The sequence below is a fragment of the Manis pentadactyla genome, chromosome 9 (assembly GCF_030020395.1).
Source record: "Manis pentadactyla isolate mManPen7 chromosome 9, mManPen7.hap1, whole genome shotgun sequence".
NCBI classification, from domain to species: Eukaryota; Metazoa; Chordata; class Mammalia; order Pholidota; family Manidae; genus Manis; species Manis pentadactyla.
In genome coordinates this window covers 81,975,456-81,993,842 of record NC_080027.1, presented here as the reverse complement: position 1 = coordinate 81,993,842, position 18,387 = coordinate 81,975,456, and positions in this window count along the sequence as shown.

The following is an 18,387-nucleotide window of genomic DNA, read 5'->3' as shown; positions in this document are numbered from 1 at the left end:
TAGCTAAAACCTATGGCCGCGTGGGGTTCCCTCTTGACTACATGCAAGGAGGATGAAAAGTGCAAGCTTGGTTCACATACAGGTAGGACTGATGCAGTGTATGAATAAAAAATGGATGGTGGCAGTGTTATGATCCAACTTAGGAGTAGTCCTTAAAGACAGGAGGGATGGGAAGTCTTCCCAGTGGATAGAGCCTCCTGTAGTATAACTTCTTATCTACTTTATATGGAAAGAGAAGTAGCTGAAAGTAACAATAAATATGGAATTCATGGGCAGTGGTAAATGCCTTGGCTGATTGGTCAGTTGTCTGAAAGGAGTAAGTTTAGAAGATCAGAGATAAGAAAATCTGGAGAAAGTCATGAGGAAAGACTACAGAAGTGAGTATCAATTTTGAGGATTTTTGTAGTGTGTACTAAAACCACCAGAGAGCAAACACCATAGAAAAAGCTTTAAATAGCTAAGAAGTTAAGAAGTCAGAATGATTTAACAAATTGACTGCAGCCAATTGCTGTCATTTTCCATCCCAGTGCTGGCACAGTGTGCATGCTAGAGGAGTAAGCATAAGGCCAGGGATGCAAACTATCCATGGACCCACCAGCATGGGCTCCCACTGGATCAGAGCTACTGAAGCCACCTCTGCCACTGAATGTCCTACCTGCCAGAGAGAGAAATCAGAATGAGCTGCTGATGTGACATGGTACTTTAAGTAGCTCCTTCCACCATTTGAAGGACAGTGATTTATCTTTATTGGAATAGCTACATACCCTGAATTTGTTTCCTACCTGCAGAGCCTCAGCCAGTACACCAACGGCTTATAGCTATGAGCTAGGGACGGTCAATCAAACCTTGATGGCTCTGTGTTTTCGGCAAAGAGAAAGAATGCAGAATCAGATAAACCCTAATGGCCTAGAAGTGTCAGGAGCATAAATTGGAGTCCTTTCTTTACTAATATGTTTGCTTCCATTATAACCAGTGCATTTTAGATAAATGAATAGATATTCTATTTAAATGCTTTGTTTTTAGGAAACCAAAGAAGGAATTATTCTCATAGATGGAAGATGGAGAATGTAAAATATTATGCCTTTGTTCTACTCTCTTAACAAGTAGGTAAAATTTAGGAAAAACATAGGATCCATTGAATAAAAGCCCTGCTGGGGACACTAAGAGGTAGTCATAACTATCATTTTCCGAGTCATGCCCCAGAGCATGGCACTGGCATCATATGTGGTTTGGACTTTAAAGGTGATCATGGGTCACATGGGTGTTAGTTTATTGGTGATAAATCATAATAATAGTGGACACATCTATAGCATCTATTATGTTCCTGACATAATAGATACAATCCTCTGCTTTATGTACATTAACTCATTTAAGCTTTATTTACAGTAGTTGAACTATTATTAAATCAACTTTATAGAGTGGAAGACGGAAGTATGGAAAGGTTAGGCAGTTTATTCAGCTAAAAAAATTAGACATCTAAGCTGTTAGTAGTAGTTAAAACTCTTGAGTTTTGCACTGCTTTACCTACAGAGAGAGATCATTGTATTCTTCAGGAACTGTATGGGAAAAAGGATCAATGTCCCTCATATGACCCAGCTAAAATTGGTTTGTATAACATTCTAAACCTGGCATAAATACTGCCAGGACCAATTTGAAATCTGAAATATCAGAATAGTGTTTAGTGTTATGTCTCAAGTCACGCCTTCAAAAAGGAGCTTTATACTTGCTTGTTCTAACTCCATTCATTCCCGTCTCCAATTTATTCCCAGTCTTTTGCATATTATTCTTCCTCAAACTCTACATTTCCTCCTGCTCAGAATCCTTCCATGGCTCTAGGATACATACATAATAACATTTGCAAACCTTGGCCAGAAAGCCATGATCCTTATGGCTTTACCATATATCAAAGGTCAAATCTATTTACCAAGTCCCCTCAGCCCATCTCACATTTTTTTTGGCCTCCACACTTTTGCTTAAGGATACTCAATAAGCAAGGATATTTTGATTTGTTTTATAGCTCTACAAGCTTACACAAATTATACCTACCTTTCAAGACTTTTTTTTTGAGAGAGCATCTCTCATATTTATTGATCAAATGGTTGTTAACAACAATAAAATTCTGTATAGGGGACTCAAAGCAGAATCATTAATCAACCCCAAGCCTGTTTCTCAACAGTCTCCAATCTTCTGAAGCATAATGAACAAGTTCTTATACGGTGAACAAGTTCTTACATAGTGAATAAGTTCTTACATGGTGAACAGTACAAGGGCAGTCATATCACAGAAACTTTCAGTTTTGATCACGCATCATGAATTATAAACAATCAAGTCAGATATGATTATTCGTTTGATTTTTATACTTGATTTATATGTGAATCCCACATTTCTCCCTTATTATTATTATTATTTTTTTTAAATAAAATGTTGAAGTGGTGGGTAGATGCAAGATAAAGGTAGAAAACATAGTTTAGTGCTGTAAGAGGGCAAATGTAGATGATCAGGTCTGTGCCTATAGACTAAGTATTAATCAAAGCTAGACACGGGCAACAAAACATCCACGGATGCAGAAGATTTCTCTCAAAACAGGGGGGGTGAGGTTCTAAGCCTCACCTCTGTTGATCCCCAATTTCTCTCCTGATGGCACCCCTGTGACTGTGCCTGTCTTAGGTTGTTCCTCCCTTGAGAAATCTTACCTGTCTCTGGCTAACCAGTCATCTTCCGGGGCCATACAGGGAAATGTAAAGTTGGTAAGTGAGAGAGAAGCAATATTGTTTGAAAAGGTTAGCTTTTTACTTCTTTGCAGATTTATGCCCTGTGGCTTCTATGCTCAGCATTTGTCTTGAGGTATCTTTACCACTTGGAAGAATTATGATACTCGGTAATTTTCGATATGAGGCACGAATTCTACTTAAGGGTTGTAATTAGGAAGGAAGAAGAAAAGCTATAGAAATAGCAGATGGAAGAAAACATGGGAAGATTGATTATTTCTTTGACATATCTTCCTGTAAAGTAACATAAACATGTATAGGTTTTAAACTACTAATTAAATTGCACACACACATTAACACAATAGGAATTCAGCTACATAGCAAAATCAGACCTACAATTACCAGCCATCTCCAGTGAAACCAAGAAAACCAGTTAGGCACCCTAGGCATTTGTGAAAACTTATCAATGATATGATGGATATTGTCTAACTGAATTTGAATAGTTTGAGAAAAATCAGACAAATTAAAACAACACATTCCTGGGAACTGTTCACATCCCATATGTTCTTTTAACAGTAGATAGTCTATAGTCGCACGATTTTGGAGCACTGCAACTTGCACCTCTCCTATTTCTTGGTTGAGTTCTAACAGTATAGATCCAGTCAAATTTGTTGTTTTACTGTATGCACAGGCCAGCTTAGATATCTCCTTCTTCATTCCAATGGCAAGTCCAGGAACTGGTGGGATGAATGCAGCTACAACTGCAGCATCACCTGGATCTTTGTTGAAGTTTTTTCATGTTCATCTTATGGAATGACTCTTCCAGAGGATGTTGATGTTGTAAGTTCTTCTTCATATCGTATCTTAATTCATTTTCTGTGTAGCCAAATTAGGCTTTGATCCTCTGTATAAACACAAACAAATCCTTTGCCCACTCTTTGATATGACCTTTATACCATTGTGAAGAACCTATTGGAGATCACCACACAGGAACTGGTTTTTGTTTTTTGTTAAGAGAAAGGAATATTATCAGAAAAATGTACTTCCATAGCTGATCATCTGACACCGTTTAAAAGATCAAAATTAAGGATATATAAAGCATGCATTAATTCGTTGATTTGCAGTTAGTTTTATTCTATCAGGGAGTAATCCACCTTTTCTTTCTCTTTATGTTTTTGTTTTTGTTTTCCTTAATCTACAATTACATGAAGAATATTATGTATTCTAGGCTCTCCCCTATACCAAGTCCCCCTCACAAACCCCATTACAGTCACTGTCCATCAGCATAGCAAAATGTTGTAGAATCACTAGTCTTCTCTGTGTTGCACAGCCCTCCCGTTTCTCCAACCTCCCACATTATGCATGCTAATCATAATACCCCTTTCTTCTTCCCACCCCTTATCCCTCCCTACCCACCCATCCTCCCCAGTCCCTTTCCCTTTGGTACCTGTTAGTCCATTCTTGGGTTCTGTGATTCTGCTGCTGTTTTGTTCCTTCAGTTTTTCTTTTGTTCTTATACTCCACAGATGAGTGAAATCATTTGGTATTTGTCTTTCTCTGCTTGGCTTGTTTCACTGAGCATAATACCCTATAGCTCCATCCATGTTGTTGCAAATTGTAGGATTTGTTTTCTTCTTATGGCTGAATAATATTCCATTGTGTATATGTACTGCATCTTCTTTATCCATTCATCTACTAATGGACACTTAGGTTGCTTCCAATTCATAGCTATTGTAAATAGTGCTGCAATAAACATAGGGGTGCATCTGTCTTTTTCAAACTGGAGTGCTGCATCCTTAGGGTAAATTCCTAGGAGTGGAATTCCTGGGTCAAATGGTAAGTGTATTTTGAGAATTTTGAGGAACCTCCATACTGCTTTCCACAATGGTTGAACTAATTTACATTCCCACCAGCAGTGTAGGAGGGTTCCCCTTTCTCCGCAACCTCACCAACATTTGTTCTTGTTTGTCTTTGGATGGTAGCCATCCTTACTGGTGTGAGGTGATATCTCATTATGGTTTTAATATGCATTTCTCTGATAATAAGCGATGTGGAGCATCTTTTCATGTGTCTATTGGCCATCTGAATTTCATCTTTTGAAAACTGTCTGTGCAGCTCCTCTGCCCATGTTTCAATTGGATTATTTGCTTTTTGTTTGTTGAGGTGTGTGAGCTCCTTATATATTTTTGAATGTCAAGCCTTTACCGGATCTGTCATTTACAAATATATTCTCCCATACTGTAGGGTACCTTTTGGTTCTATTGATGGTGTCCTTTGCTGTACAGAAGCTTTTCAGCTTGATATAGTCCCACTTGTTCATTTTTGCTTTTGTTTTCCTTGCCCGGGAAGATATATTCATGAAGAAGTCACTAATGTTCATGTCTAAGAGATTTTTGCCTATGTTTTCTTCTAAGAGGTTTATGGTTTCATGACTTATATTCAGGTCTTGGATCCATTTCGAATTTACTTTTGTGTATGGGATTAGAAAGTGGCCCAGTTTCATTCTCTTACATGTAGCTGTCCAGTTTTGCCAGCACTATCTGTTGAAAAGACTGTCATTTCCCAATTGTATGTCCATGGCTCCTTTATCAAATATTAATTGACCATATGTGTTTGGGTTAATGTCTGGAGTCTCTAATCTGTTCCACTGGTCTGTGGCTCTGTTCTTGTGCCAGTACCAAATAGTCTTATTTACTATGGCTTTGTAGTAGAGCTTGAAGTTGGGGAGTGAGATCCCCCCCCAACTTTATTCTTCTTTCTCAGGATTGCTTTGGCTATTCAGAGTCTTTGGTGTTTCCATATGAATTTTTTAACTATTTGTTCCAGTTCGTTGAAGAATGTTGCTGGTAATTTGATAGGGATTGCATCAAATCTGTATATTGCTTTGGGTAGGATGGCCATTTTGACAATATTAATTCTTCCTAGCCAAGAGCATGGGATGAGTTTCCATTTGTTAGTGTCTGCTTTAATTTCTCTTAACAGTGTCTTATAGTTTTCAGGGTATAGGTCCTTCACTTTTTTGGTTAGGTTTATTCCTAGGTATTTTATTCTTTTTGATGCAATTGTGAAAGGAATTGTTTTCCTGATTTCTCTTTCTATTGGTTCATTGTTAGTGTATAGGAAAGCCACAGATTTCTGTGTGTTAATTTTGTATCCTGCAACTTTGCTGTATTCTTTATCAGTTCTAGTAGTTTTGGAGTGAAGTCTTTAGTGTTTTTTATGTACAATATCATATCATCTGCAATAGTGACAGTTTAACTTCTTCTTTACCAATCTGGATTCCTTGTATTTCTTTGTTTTGTCTAATTGCTGAGTCTAGGATCTCCAGTACTATGTTGAGTAACAGTTGGGAGAGTGGGCATCCCTGTCTTGTTCTCAATCTGAGGGGAAAAGCTTTCAGCTTCTCGCTGTTCAGTATGATGTTGGCTGTGGGTTTATCATATATGGCCTTTATTATGTTGAGGTACTTGCCCTCTATTCTCATTTTGCTGAGAGTTTTTATCATGAATGGATGTTGAATTTTGTCAAATGCTTTTTCAGCATCTATGGAGATGATCGTGTGGTTTTTGTCCTACTTTTTGTTGATGTGGTGGATGATGTTGATGGACTTTCGAATGTTGTACCATCCTTGCATCCCTGGGATGGATCCCACTTGGTCATGGTGTATGATCCTTTTGATATATTTTTGAATTCATTTTCCTAATATTTTATGGAGTATTTTTGCTTCTACATTCATCAGGGATATTGGTCTTTAATTTTCTTTTTTGGTGGGGTCTTTGCCTGGTTTTGGTATTAGGGTGGTGTTGGCTTCATAGAATGAGTTTGGGAGTATTCCCTCCTCTTCTATTTTTTAGAAAACTTCAAGTAGAATAGGTATTATGTCTTCTCTGTATGTCTAATAAAATTCCGAGGTAAATCTGTCTGGCCCAGGGGTTTTGTTCTTGGGTAGTTTTTTGTTTACCATTTCAATTTCTTTGCTCATACTTGGTTTGTGTAACTTTCGTGTTTCTTCCTTGGTCAGTCTTGGAAGGTTGTATTTTTCTAGGAAGTTGTCCATTTCTTCTAGGTTTTCCAGCTTGTTAGCGTATAGGTTTTCATAGTAGTCTTTAATAATTCTTTGCATTTCTGTGGAGTCTGTAGTGATTTTTCCATTCTTATTTCTGATTCTGTTGATGTGTGTTGATTCTCTTTTTCTCTTTATAAGTTTGACTAGAGGCATATCTATTTTGTTTATTTTCTCAAAGAACAAGCTCTTGGTTTCATTTATTTTTTCTATTGTTTTATTCTTCTCAATTTTGTTTATTTCTTCTCTGATCTTTATTATGTCCCTCCTTCTGCTGACTGTTGGCCTCATTTGTTCTTCTTTTTCCAGTTTCGATAACTGTGATGTTAAACTCTTCATTTGGGTTTGTTCTTCCTTCTTTAAGTGTTCCTGGATCGCTATATACTTTCCTCTTAAGACTGCTTTCGCTGCATCCCACAGAAGTTGGGGCTTTTTGTTGTTGTCGTCATTTGTTTCCATATATTCCTTGATCTCTATTTTAATTTGTTCATTGATCCATTGATTATTTAGGAGCATGTTGTTAAGCTTCCATGTGTTTGTGAGCCTTTTTGTTTTCTTTGTAGATTTTATTTCTAGTTTTATACCTTTGTGGTCTGAAAAGTTGGTTGGTAGAATTTCAATCTTTTGGAATTTACTGAGGCTCTTTTTGTGAGCTAGTATGTGGTCTATTCTGGAAAATGTTCCATGTGCACTTGAGAAGAATGTATGCCCTGTTTATTTTGGATGTCGAGTTCTATAGATGTCTATTAGGCCCATCTGTTCTAGTGTGTTGTTCAGTGCCTCTGTGTTCTTACTTATTTTCTGCCCAGTGGTCTATCCTTTGGGGTGAGTGGTTTGTTGAAGTCTCCTAAAATGAATGCATTGCATTCTATTTCCCCCTTTAGTTCTGTTAGTATTTGTTTCACATATGCTGGTGCTCCTGTGTTGGGTGCATATATATTTAGAATGGTTATATCCTCTTGTTGGACTGAATCCTTTATCATTATGTAATGTCCTTCTTTATCTCATATTACTTTCTTTGTTTTGAAGTCTATTTTGTATGATACTAATAGTGCAACCCCTGCTTTCTTCTCTCTGTTGTTTGCCTGAAATATGTTTTTCCATCCCTTGACTTTTAGTCTGTGCATGACTTTGGGTTTGAGGTGAATTTCTTGTAAGCAGCATATAGATGGGTCTTGCATTTTTATCCATTCTGTTACTCTGTGTCTTTTGATTGGTGCATTCAGTCCATTTACATTTAGGGTGACTATTGAAAAATATGTACTTATTGCCATTGCAGGCTTTAGATTCGTGTTTACCAAAGGTTCAAGGTTAGCTTCTTTAGTGTCTTACTGCCTAACTTAGCTGGCTTATTGAGCTGTTATATACACTGTCTGGAGATTCTTTTCTTCTCTCCCTTCTTATTCTTCCTCCTCCATTCTTTATGTGTTGGTTGTTTTATTCTGTGCTCTTTCATGTTTCCTTTACCTGCTATTAGTGGGTATTTGATTTTATTTTTTGCCTTTAGTTAGTATTTGGTTCGTCTGCTTTCTTTGCTGTGATTTTATTTTCTCTGGTGACATCTCTTTAGTCTTAGGAGTGCTCCTGTCTAGAACAGTCCCTCTAAAATACCCTGTAGAGGTGGTTTGTGGGAAGCAAATTCCCTCAACTTCTGCTTGTCTGGGAATTGTTTAACCCCTCCTTCATATTTAAGTGATAGTCGTGCTGGATACAGTATCCTTGGTTCAAGGCCCTTCTGTTTCATTGCATTAAATATATCACACCATTCTCTTCTGGCCTGTAGGGTTTCTGTTGAGAAGTCTGATGATAGCCTGATGGGTTTTCCTTTATAGGTGACCTTTTTCTCTCTAGCTGCCTTTAAAACTCTTTCCTTGTCCTTGATCTTTGCCATTTTAATTATTGTGTGTCTTGGTGTTGTCCTCCTTGCGTCCTTTCTGTTGGGAGTTCTGTGTATTTCCATGGTCTGTTTGATTATTCCCTCCCCCAGTTTGGGGAAGTTTTCAGCAATTATTTCTTCCAAGATACTTTCTATCCCTTTTTCTCTCTCTTCTTCTTCTGGTACCCCAATAATATGGATATTGTTCCTTTTGGATGGAGCACACAGTTCTCTTAACATTGTTTCATTCCTGGAGATCCTTTTATCTCTCTCTATGTTAGCTTCTATGCGTTCCTTTTCTCTGGTTTCTATTCCATCAATGGCCTCTTGCATCTTATCCATTCTGCTTATAAATCCTTCCAGAGTTTGTTTCACTTCTGTAATCTCCTTCCTGGCATCTGTAATCTCCCTCTGGACTTCATCCCTTAGCTCTTGTATATTTCTCTGCATCTCCGTCAGCATGTTTATGATTTTTTTGTTGAATTCTTTGTCAGGAAGACTGGTTAGGTCTGTCTCCTTCTCTGGTGTTGTCTCTGTTATCTTTTGTCTGCCTGTAATTTTGCCTTTTCATGGTGATAGAGATAGTTTGCAGAGCTGGCACGAATGATGGCTGGAAGAACTTCCCTTCTTGTTGGTTTGTGGCCTTCCTCTCCTGGGAGAACAGCGACCTCTAGTGGCTTGTGCTGGGCAGCTGTGTGCAGAAAGGGTTTCTGATTCTTTTCTGGCTGCTATGGAGTTTATCTCCGCTGTTGCTGTGGGTATGGCCTAACTCGGGCAGCTGCTCTGATATGGTGGAGCCACGTTGGAGGGGGAACAGTTGGGAGGCTATTTATCTCCGTGAGGGGCCTCCGTGCTCCCTGCTTCCCAGGGGGTTAGAGTTCCCAGAGTTCCCCAGATTCCTTGCTGCTGGACTAAGTGTCCCAGGATGCTTCCATCCGGTTTTGGGGTCCTTGTCCCTTTAAGACTTCCAAAAAGTGCTACCTTTTCTTTGTCCCCAGGGCACTGGCTGTGGGGACTGGCTCACAGGTCTTACTGTCCTGTTTCCCTAGTTTCCAGCACCCCACGCATGCACTGTGTCTGCGCTCTGGTGCGGATGACTAGGGCTGGGTATTTAGCAGTCCTGGGCTCCCTCTCCCTTCCTGCTCTGACTCCTCTCCTCCCACCCGGAGCTGGGGTGAGGGGCACTTGGGTCCCGCCGGGCTGCATCTTGTATCTTACCCCATTCATGAGGCGCTGGGTTCTCGCAGGTGTGGATGTGGTCTGACTGTTGTCCTGTGTCTTCTGGTCTCTCTTTAGGAAGAGTTTTCTTTGTTGTATTTTCAAAAATATACGTGGTTTTGGGAGGAGATTTCCACTGCTCTACTCACACTGCCATCTTGGCTCCACCCCCCTCCTTTCAAGTCTTAAGTTAAAATAATACTTCTATAAGGTTTTCCCTCACCATTACAGCATTATGAGGTATTGATCTCCTCAAAAAGACTGGATAATTTACTTGGTAATTTTAATGCTTATCTTAACTGGTTATTTAAATGTATACATATATTTTCATTCAGGAATTATGTGTTCAGTTTCTTTTGAGTTGTAATCCTGCATATGACATCTTATATTTGGTTTATACTAAATATCCAGAATCTCAATAGTATTGTGTTACATATAACAGTGTTATATTTGGTATTTTGATAATGGATGAACTTTGTTATTCCTTTTATATTTCTTCATTACCAAAACCTAACAGCATATTTGGTGGAATTCATGAATAATGTTTATTAGCAGGTTGACTACGCTATTCAAACATGAGCCCCTTCTCAATGTGAGGCACTGACTCTTGTTTGGTAATCTAGACGTCACTTAGTATTTTCTGAGAGAAACTGAGTCAGTTCCTTGGATTTCTTTCAAGAATGGAAAATCATTTCTACAGAGAAGCAACAATCATTTTCTAAAGTTATTGAACTACTTTGGCTGAGTAAAGAACTCGGTTTTCTCCATGGCATATTCAGAGGAATTTTTAATTCTTATCATGGATTATGACGTATTTTCCCCTTAATAAAACAAAAGAAAAGGCATATTTGGAATTTTAAGCAGTTTTCAGTGTGCAAGTTTCCAACATGCTGATTTTCCTGACTCCTGCTGGGTAAGCTCATCTACCTTCTTCACAGTTTGAGGGTGATGAGCTATGTAAAATAATTTATTTAATTAATTTTCTCTTCTCTCTTTCTACTCTGCCCTCTCATAAGTTGTCGACTTCAAAACCATTCTGTGCAAAATAAACTAAAATACTAAAGTCTCTCCTGAGCCACAGTCTCCCATTTATAACTGCTCAGAGAACGTATATAACAAGATACCTTGTCAACACTTTGAAACAGAGTTCTTTATTCTCCCTCCAATTCAGTGGTTCCTCATTCCTTCCTATCACCTTTCCGTCCATCTATTCCCTTCCTCCTTGTATTCCTCCTTTGGCTTTTTCATTGCCATCACACAAGTAGAGCAAATTATTGTCTCATACCTGGATTAACGGAATAGTCTTCCAAGCATCTCCCTATCTTTTTCATCTTTACCATTAATGAACTTTCACCAGATTATCATTGATTTTAGAACATATCTCATTTTATCATCATGAAAATCTAAACTTTATGAGCTTTGTCTATTTCATCACTTTATCTCCACTTTCTGGAACAGCATCTGCCACGTGGCAAGCACATAATAAATATCCGCTCAAGGAATTAGTGAATCCCATGCTGAAATACTTTCAGTGGTTACCCATTACTTAAACAAGTTTAAGTTGTCATTCAAGTCTTTTATAATGCTTATAATTACATGCTGGCAATATACGAAAACTATGATTATAGGGAAAATGAGGACTGGATAACACTGGATGACTTAAATAAGTTATTAATAGAAATAAATTCTTTTAAATTTTTAAAATTAAATTAAATAAATTTATTGTTTTATTTTGTTATCATTAATCTACAATTACATGAAGAACATTACGTTTACTAGGCTCTCCCCTACCCCAAGTCCCCTCCCCACACCCCATTTCAGTCACTGTCCATCAGCATAGTAAGATGTTGTAGAATCACTACTTATCTTCTCTGTGTTGCAAAGCCCTCCGCTTTCCCCCACCCTCACATTATACATGCAAATCATTATACCCCCTTTCTTCTTCCCCGCCCTTATCCCTCCCTACCTTCCCGTTCTCCCCAGTCTCTTTCCCTTTGGTAACTGTTAGTCCATTCTTGGGTTCTGTGATTCTGCTGCTGTTTTGTTCCTTCAGTTTTTCTTTTGTTCTTATACTCCACAGATGAGTGAAATCATTTGGTATTTGTCTTTCTCTGCTTGGCTTATTTCACTGAGTATAATACCCTCTAGCTCCATCCATGTTGTTGCAAATTGTAGGATTTGTTTTCCTCTTATGGCTGAATAATATTCCATTGTGTATATGTACTGCATCTTCTTTATCCATTCATCTACTGATGGACACCTAGGTTGCTTCCATTTCTTGGCTATTGTAAATAGTGCTGCGATAAACATAGGGGTGCACCTGCCTTTTTCAAACTGGAGTGCTGCATCCTTAGGGTAAATTCCTAGGAGTGGAATTCCTGGGTCAAATGGTAAGTGTATTTTGAGAATTTTGAGGAACCTCCATACTGCTTTCCACAATGGTTGAACTAATTTACATTCCCACCAGCAGTGTAGGAGGGTTCCCCTTTCTCCGCAACCTCACCAACATTTGTTCTTGTTTGTCTTTGGATGGTAGCCATCCTTACTGGTGTGAGGTGATATCTCATTATGGTTTTAATATGCATTTCTCTGATAATAAGCGATGTGGAGCATCTTTTCATGTGTCTATTGGCCATCTGAATTTCATCTTTTGAAAACTGTCTGTGCAGCTCCTCTGCCCATGTTTCAATTGGATTATTTGCTTTTTGTTTGTTGAGGTGTGTGAGCTCCTTATATATTTTTGAATGTCAAGCCTTTACCGGATCTGTCATTTACAAATATATTCTCCCATACTGTAGGGTACCTTTTGGTTCTATTGATGGTGTCCTTTGCTGTACAGAAGCTTTTCAGCTTGATATAGTCCCACTTGTTCATTTTTGCTTTTGTTTTCCTTGCCCGGGAAGATATATTCATGAAGAAGTCACTAATGTTCATGTCTAAGAGATTTTTGCCTATGTTTTCTTCTAAGAGGTTTATGGTTTCATGACTTATATTCAGGTCTTGGATCCATTTCGAATTTACTTTTGTGTATGGGATTAGAAAGTGGCCCAGTTTCATTCTCTTACATGTAGCTGTCCAGTTTTGCCAGCACTATCTGTTGAAAAGACTGTCATTTCCCAATTGTATGTCCATGGCTCCTTTATCAAATATTAATTGACCATATGTGTTTGGGTTAATGTCTGGAGTCTCTAATCTGTTCCACTGGTCTGTGGCTCTGTTCTTGTGCCAGTACCAAATAGTCTTATTTACTATGGCTTTGTAGTAGAGCTTGAAGTTGGGGAGTGAGATCCCCCCCCAACTTTATTCTTCTTTCTCAGGATTGCTTTGGCTATTCAGAGTCTTTGGTGTTTCCATATGAATTTTTTAACTATTTGTTCCAGTTCGTTGAAGAATGTTGCTGGTAATTTGATAGGGATTGCATCAAATCTGTATATTGCTTTGGGTAGGATGGCCATTTTGACAATATTAATTCTTCCTAGCCAAGAGCATGGGATGAGTTTCCATTTGTTAGTGTCTGCTTTAATTTCTCTTAACAGTGTCTTATAGTTTTCAGGGTATAGGTCCTTCACTTTTTTGGTTAGGTTTATTCCTAGGTATTTTATTCTTTTTGATGCAATTGTGAAAGGAATTGTTTTCCTTTCTCTTTCTATTGGTTCATTGTTAGTGTATAGGAAAGCCACAGATTTCTGTGTGTTAATTTTGTATCCTGCAACTTTGCTGTATTCCAATATCAGTTCTAGTAGTTTTGGAGTGGAGTCTTTAGTGTTTTTTATGTACAATATCATGTCATCTGCAAATAGTGACAGTTTAACTTCTTCTTTACCAGTCTGGTCTCCTTGTATTTCTTTGTTTTGTCTAATTGCCATGGCTAGGACCTCCAGTACTATGTTGAATAACAGTTGGGAGAGTGGGCATCCCTGACTTGTTCCCGATCTCAGAGCAAAAGCTTTCAGCTTCTCGATGTTTCGAATGATGTTGGCTGTGGCTTAATCATATATGGCCTTTATTATGTTGAGGAACTTGCCCTCTGTACCCATTTTGCTGAGAGTTTTTATCAATTTTGTCGAATGCTTTTTCAGCATCTACGGAGATGATCATGTCGTTTTTGTCTTTCTTTTGTTGATGTGGTGGATGATGTTGATGGATTTTCTAATGTTGTACCATCCTTGCGTCCCTGGGATGAATCCCACTTGGTCGTGGTGTATGATCCTTTTGATGTATTTTTGAATTCGGTTTGCTAATATTTTGTTGAGTATTTTTGCATCTACGTTCATCAGGGATATTGGTCTGTAGTTTTCTTTTTTGTTGGGGTCTTTGCCTGGTTTTGGTATCAGGGTGATGTTGGCTTCATAGAATGTGTTTGGGAGTATTCCCTCCTCTTCCATTTTTTGGAACACTTTAAGGAGAATGGGTATTATGTCTTCTCTGTATGTCTGATAAAATTCCGAGATAAATCCATCTGGCCCGGGGGTTTTGTTCTTTAGTTTTTTGATTACTGCTTCAATTTCGTTGCTGGTAATTGGTCTGTTTAGATTTTCTGTTTCTTTCTGTGTCACTCTTTGATGGTTGTATTTTTCTAGGAAGTTGTCCATTTCTCCTAGTTTTCCCAGCTTGTTAGCATATAGGTTTTCATAGTACTCTCGAATAATTCTTTGTATTTCTGTGGGGTTCTTCATGATTTTTCCTTTCTCGTTTCTGATTCTGTTCATTTGTGTTGATTCTGTTTTTCTCTTAATAAGTCTGGCTAGAGCCTTATCTATTCTGTTTATTTTCTCAGAGAACCAGCTCTTGGTTTCATTGATTTTTTTCTTTTTTTTTATTCTTCTCAATTTTGTTAATTTCTTCTCTGATCTTTTTATGTCCCTCCTTCTGCTGACTTTCGGCCTCATTTGTTCTTCTTTTTCCAATTTTGATAACTGTGACATTAGACTATTCATTTGGGTTTGTTCTTCCTTCTTTAAATATGCCTGGATTGCTATATACTTTCCTCTTAAGACTGCTTTCTCTGTGTCCCACAGAAGTTGGGGCTTTGTGTTTTTGTTGTCATTTATTACCATATATTGCTGGATCTCCTTTTTAATTTGGTCGTTGATCCATTGACTATTTAGAAGCGTGTTGTTAATCCTCCATGTGTTTGTGAGCCTTTATGCTTTCTTGGTACAATTTATTTCTAGTTTTATACCTTTGTGGTCTGAAAAGTTGGTTTATTAGTATTTCAATCTTTTTGAATTTACTGAGGCTCTTTTTGTGGCCTAGTATGTGGTCTATTCTATAGAATGTTCCATGTGGACTTGAGAAGAATGTGTATCCTGTTGCTTTTGGGTGTAGAGCTCTATTGATGTCTATTAGGTCTATCTGTTCTAATGTGTTTTTCAGTGCCTCTGTGTCCTTACTTATTTTCTGCCCAGTGGTCTATCCTTTGGGGTGAGTGGTGTGTTGAAGTCTCCTAAAATGAATGCTTTGCATTCTATTTCCCCCTTTAGTTCTGTTAGTATTTGTTTCACATATGCTGGTGCTCCTGTGTTGGGTGCATATATATTTAGAATGGTTATATCCTCTTGTTGGACTGATGAGCCCTTTATCATTATGTAATGTTCTTCTTTACCTCTTGTTACATTCTTTGTTTTGAAGTCTATTTTGTCTGATACTAGTACTTCAACACCTGCTTTTTTTCTCCGTATTGTTTCATGAAATATGTTTTTCCATCCCTTGACTTTTAGTCTGTGCATGTCTTTGGGTTTGAGGTGAGTCTCTTGTAAGCAGCATATAGATGAGTCTCATTATTTTGTCCATTCAGTGACTCTATGTCTTTTGATTGGTGTACTCAGTCCATTTATATTTAGGGTGATTATCGATAGGTATGTACTTATTGCCATTTCAGGCTTTAGATTCGTGGTTACCAAAGGTTCCAGGTTACTTTCCTTACTATCTATGGGTCTAACTTAACTCACTTAGTATGCTGTTACAAACACAATCTAAAGGTTCTTTTCTATTTCTCCTCCTTTTTCTTCCTCCTTCATTCTTTATATATTAGGTATCAGATTCTATACTTTTTCTCTATCCCTTGATTGGCTTTGGGGATAGTCAATTTAATTTTGCATTTGCCTCGCAGTCAGCTACTCCACCCTCCCTAGCATGATTTTACTACCTCTGGTGACAGCTATCCAACCTTAGGAACACTTCCATCTATAGCAGTCCCTCCAAAATAGACTGAAGAGATTGTTTGTGGGAGGTAAACTCTCTCAGCTTTTACTTACCTGGAAATTGTTTAATCCCTCCTTCAAATTTAAGTGATAATCTTGCTGGATAAAGTAATCTTGATTCCAGGCCCTTCTGTTTCACCGCATTAAGTACATCATGTCACTCCCTTCTGGCCTGTACGGTTTCTGCTGAGAAGTGTTATGTTAGTCTGATGGGCTTTCCTTTGTATGTGATCTTATTTCTGCCTCTGGCTGCTTTTAACAGTCTGTCCTTATCCTTGATCTTTCCCATTTTTATTACTATGTATCTTGCTGTTGTCTTCCTTGGGTCCCTTGTGTAGGGGGATCTGTGGATCTCCATGGTCTGAGAGACTATGTCCTTCCCCAGATTGGGGAAGTTTTCAGCAACTACCTCCTCAAAGACACTTTCTATCCCTTTCTCTCTCTCTTTTCTTCTTCTGGTATCCCTATAATGCGAATATTGTTCTGCTTAGATTGGTAACACAGTTCTCTCAATATTCTTTCATTTTTAGAGTTCCTTTTTCCTCTCTGTGCCTCAGCTTCTTTGTATTCCTCTTCTCTAGTTTCTATTTCATTTATTGTCTCCTCCACTGTATCCAACCTGCTTTTAATACCCTCCATTATGTTCTTTAATGATTGGATCTCTGACCTGAATTCATTCCTGAGTTCTTGGATGTCTTTCTGTACCTCCATTAGGATGTTGATGATTTTTATTTTGATCTCCCTTTCACAAAGAGTAACGAGATCCATATCATTTAAATCTTTCTCGGGAGTTGTATTAACAATTTTACTCTGGACAAGGTTCCTTTGGCGTTTCATGCTTGTATATGGCACCCTCTAGTGTCCAGAAGCTCTATTCTGGAACTGCTGAGCCCCTGAAGCAATGTCGGGGGACACAGGGGATCAGTACTTGAGGTAGGAAAGAGCTGTTCCCCGCCTCCTGGCTGCTGTGCCTGTCTCCACTGCCTGAGCCAGTGGGCCAGTTACACAGGTATAACTTTTTGTCCCAGAGCAGCCAGATATGGATCCCTGCTTTCCACAAGCAGCCAGAATCCCAGTCTTCCCAGGAACTCTGCTTGTATTAACTTTCCAACCCAGTAGTCATGCGAGCCTCAAGAAAGCACCATGAAATGTAGGTTTGTGCTCCCAGAGCAGATCTCCGGAGCTAGGTATTCAGCAGTCCCAGGCCTTCCACTCCCTCCCTGCTCTGTTTGTCTTCCTCCCACCTGTCAGCTTTGGTGGGGGAGGGGCTCGGATCCACTGGAGCCACAGCTCTGGTACATTACCCCTTTCACTGAGGTCTGCTCTTTTCTCCAGGTGTGTGCAGTCTGATGCCATCCTCTTTCCTGTTGCTCTCTCAGGATTAGTTGCGCCAATTAAATTTTCTAATTGTATCCAGTTTTAGGAGGAAGCCTCTGTCTCTCCTCTCACACCACCATCTTTAATCTCCAGAAATAAATTAAAAGACCTAATCAGTAACTGAGACACTCAGAGTTTGAATTTGTGTCTTTTTATTAGGTGTCATAGTTTAACTTCGTATCTTGTAGATGCTTTGAATTTTGTTAATGACAAAATAAAATAAACTATGCACTAGGTAATGTGTTAAACTCTTTGCACATATAAAATGCCATGATTAATATTTTATTGTACGTATTTTACAGATAAAAAAACGTATGTAGTAATTTGCCCATGGCTACTCAGCTAGCCAGAGATAAGCCTAGATTCAAAAAGGTTTTGATTGTTCATTGTTTTACTGTATGGGTTCTCATTTCCTTTATATAGAAAAGAATCAATATGCTTGGTTTGAAAGAATTAACACTTCATATAAACCTCTTGATAAGAACAGTCTACTTGTAAATAGGCAGTGTTCTCTCTTCGAGGATGAAGGTTTCCACCTACCTCGGAGGACCTGCGAGAGCCTGGGAGAACCAGAACAGTGTCTCATCTGTAGGTGTGAACTGTAGCCCGGTGTGATGGGCTGTGACAGCAAACCCACAACAAACAAAACACAGCCCTCTGTCCCTTGGAATCATAGAAACGATGACACATTTGATGGAGTTCAGAAATATCCAGAAAGACTTCCATTTCACATAATTGCTGCACTTACCCAGGGACCTTTTCTGAAACCATGTTAGAACTACCATGTTAACAAGGAACTCCCATATACCCTGACATTTCATCTTCCTGATAACTTCACCTTTTCCTGCTTCTTCATAGACTGATGAAGAAACTCGGCTGGGGCTCTAGGGCTTGGAGAGGTCACTTCCTCCTTGACTGCACTGCTCCTTTCTGCACTGTTTG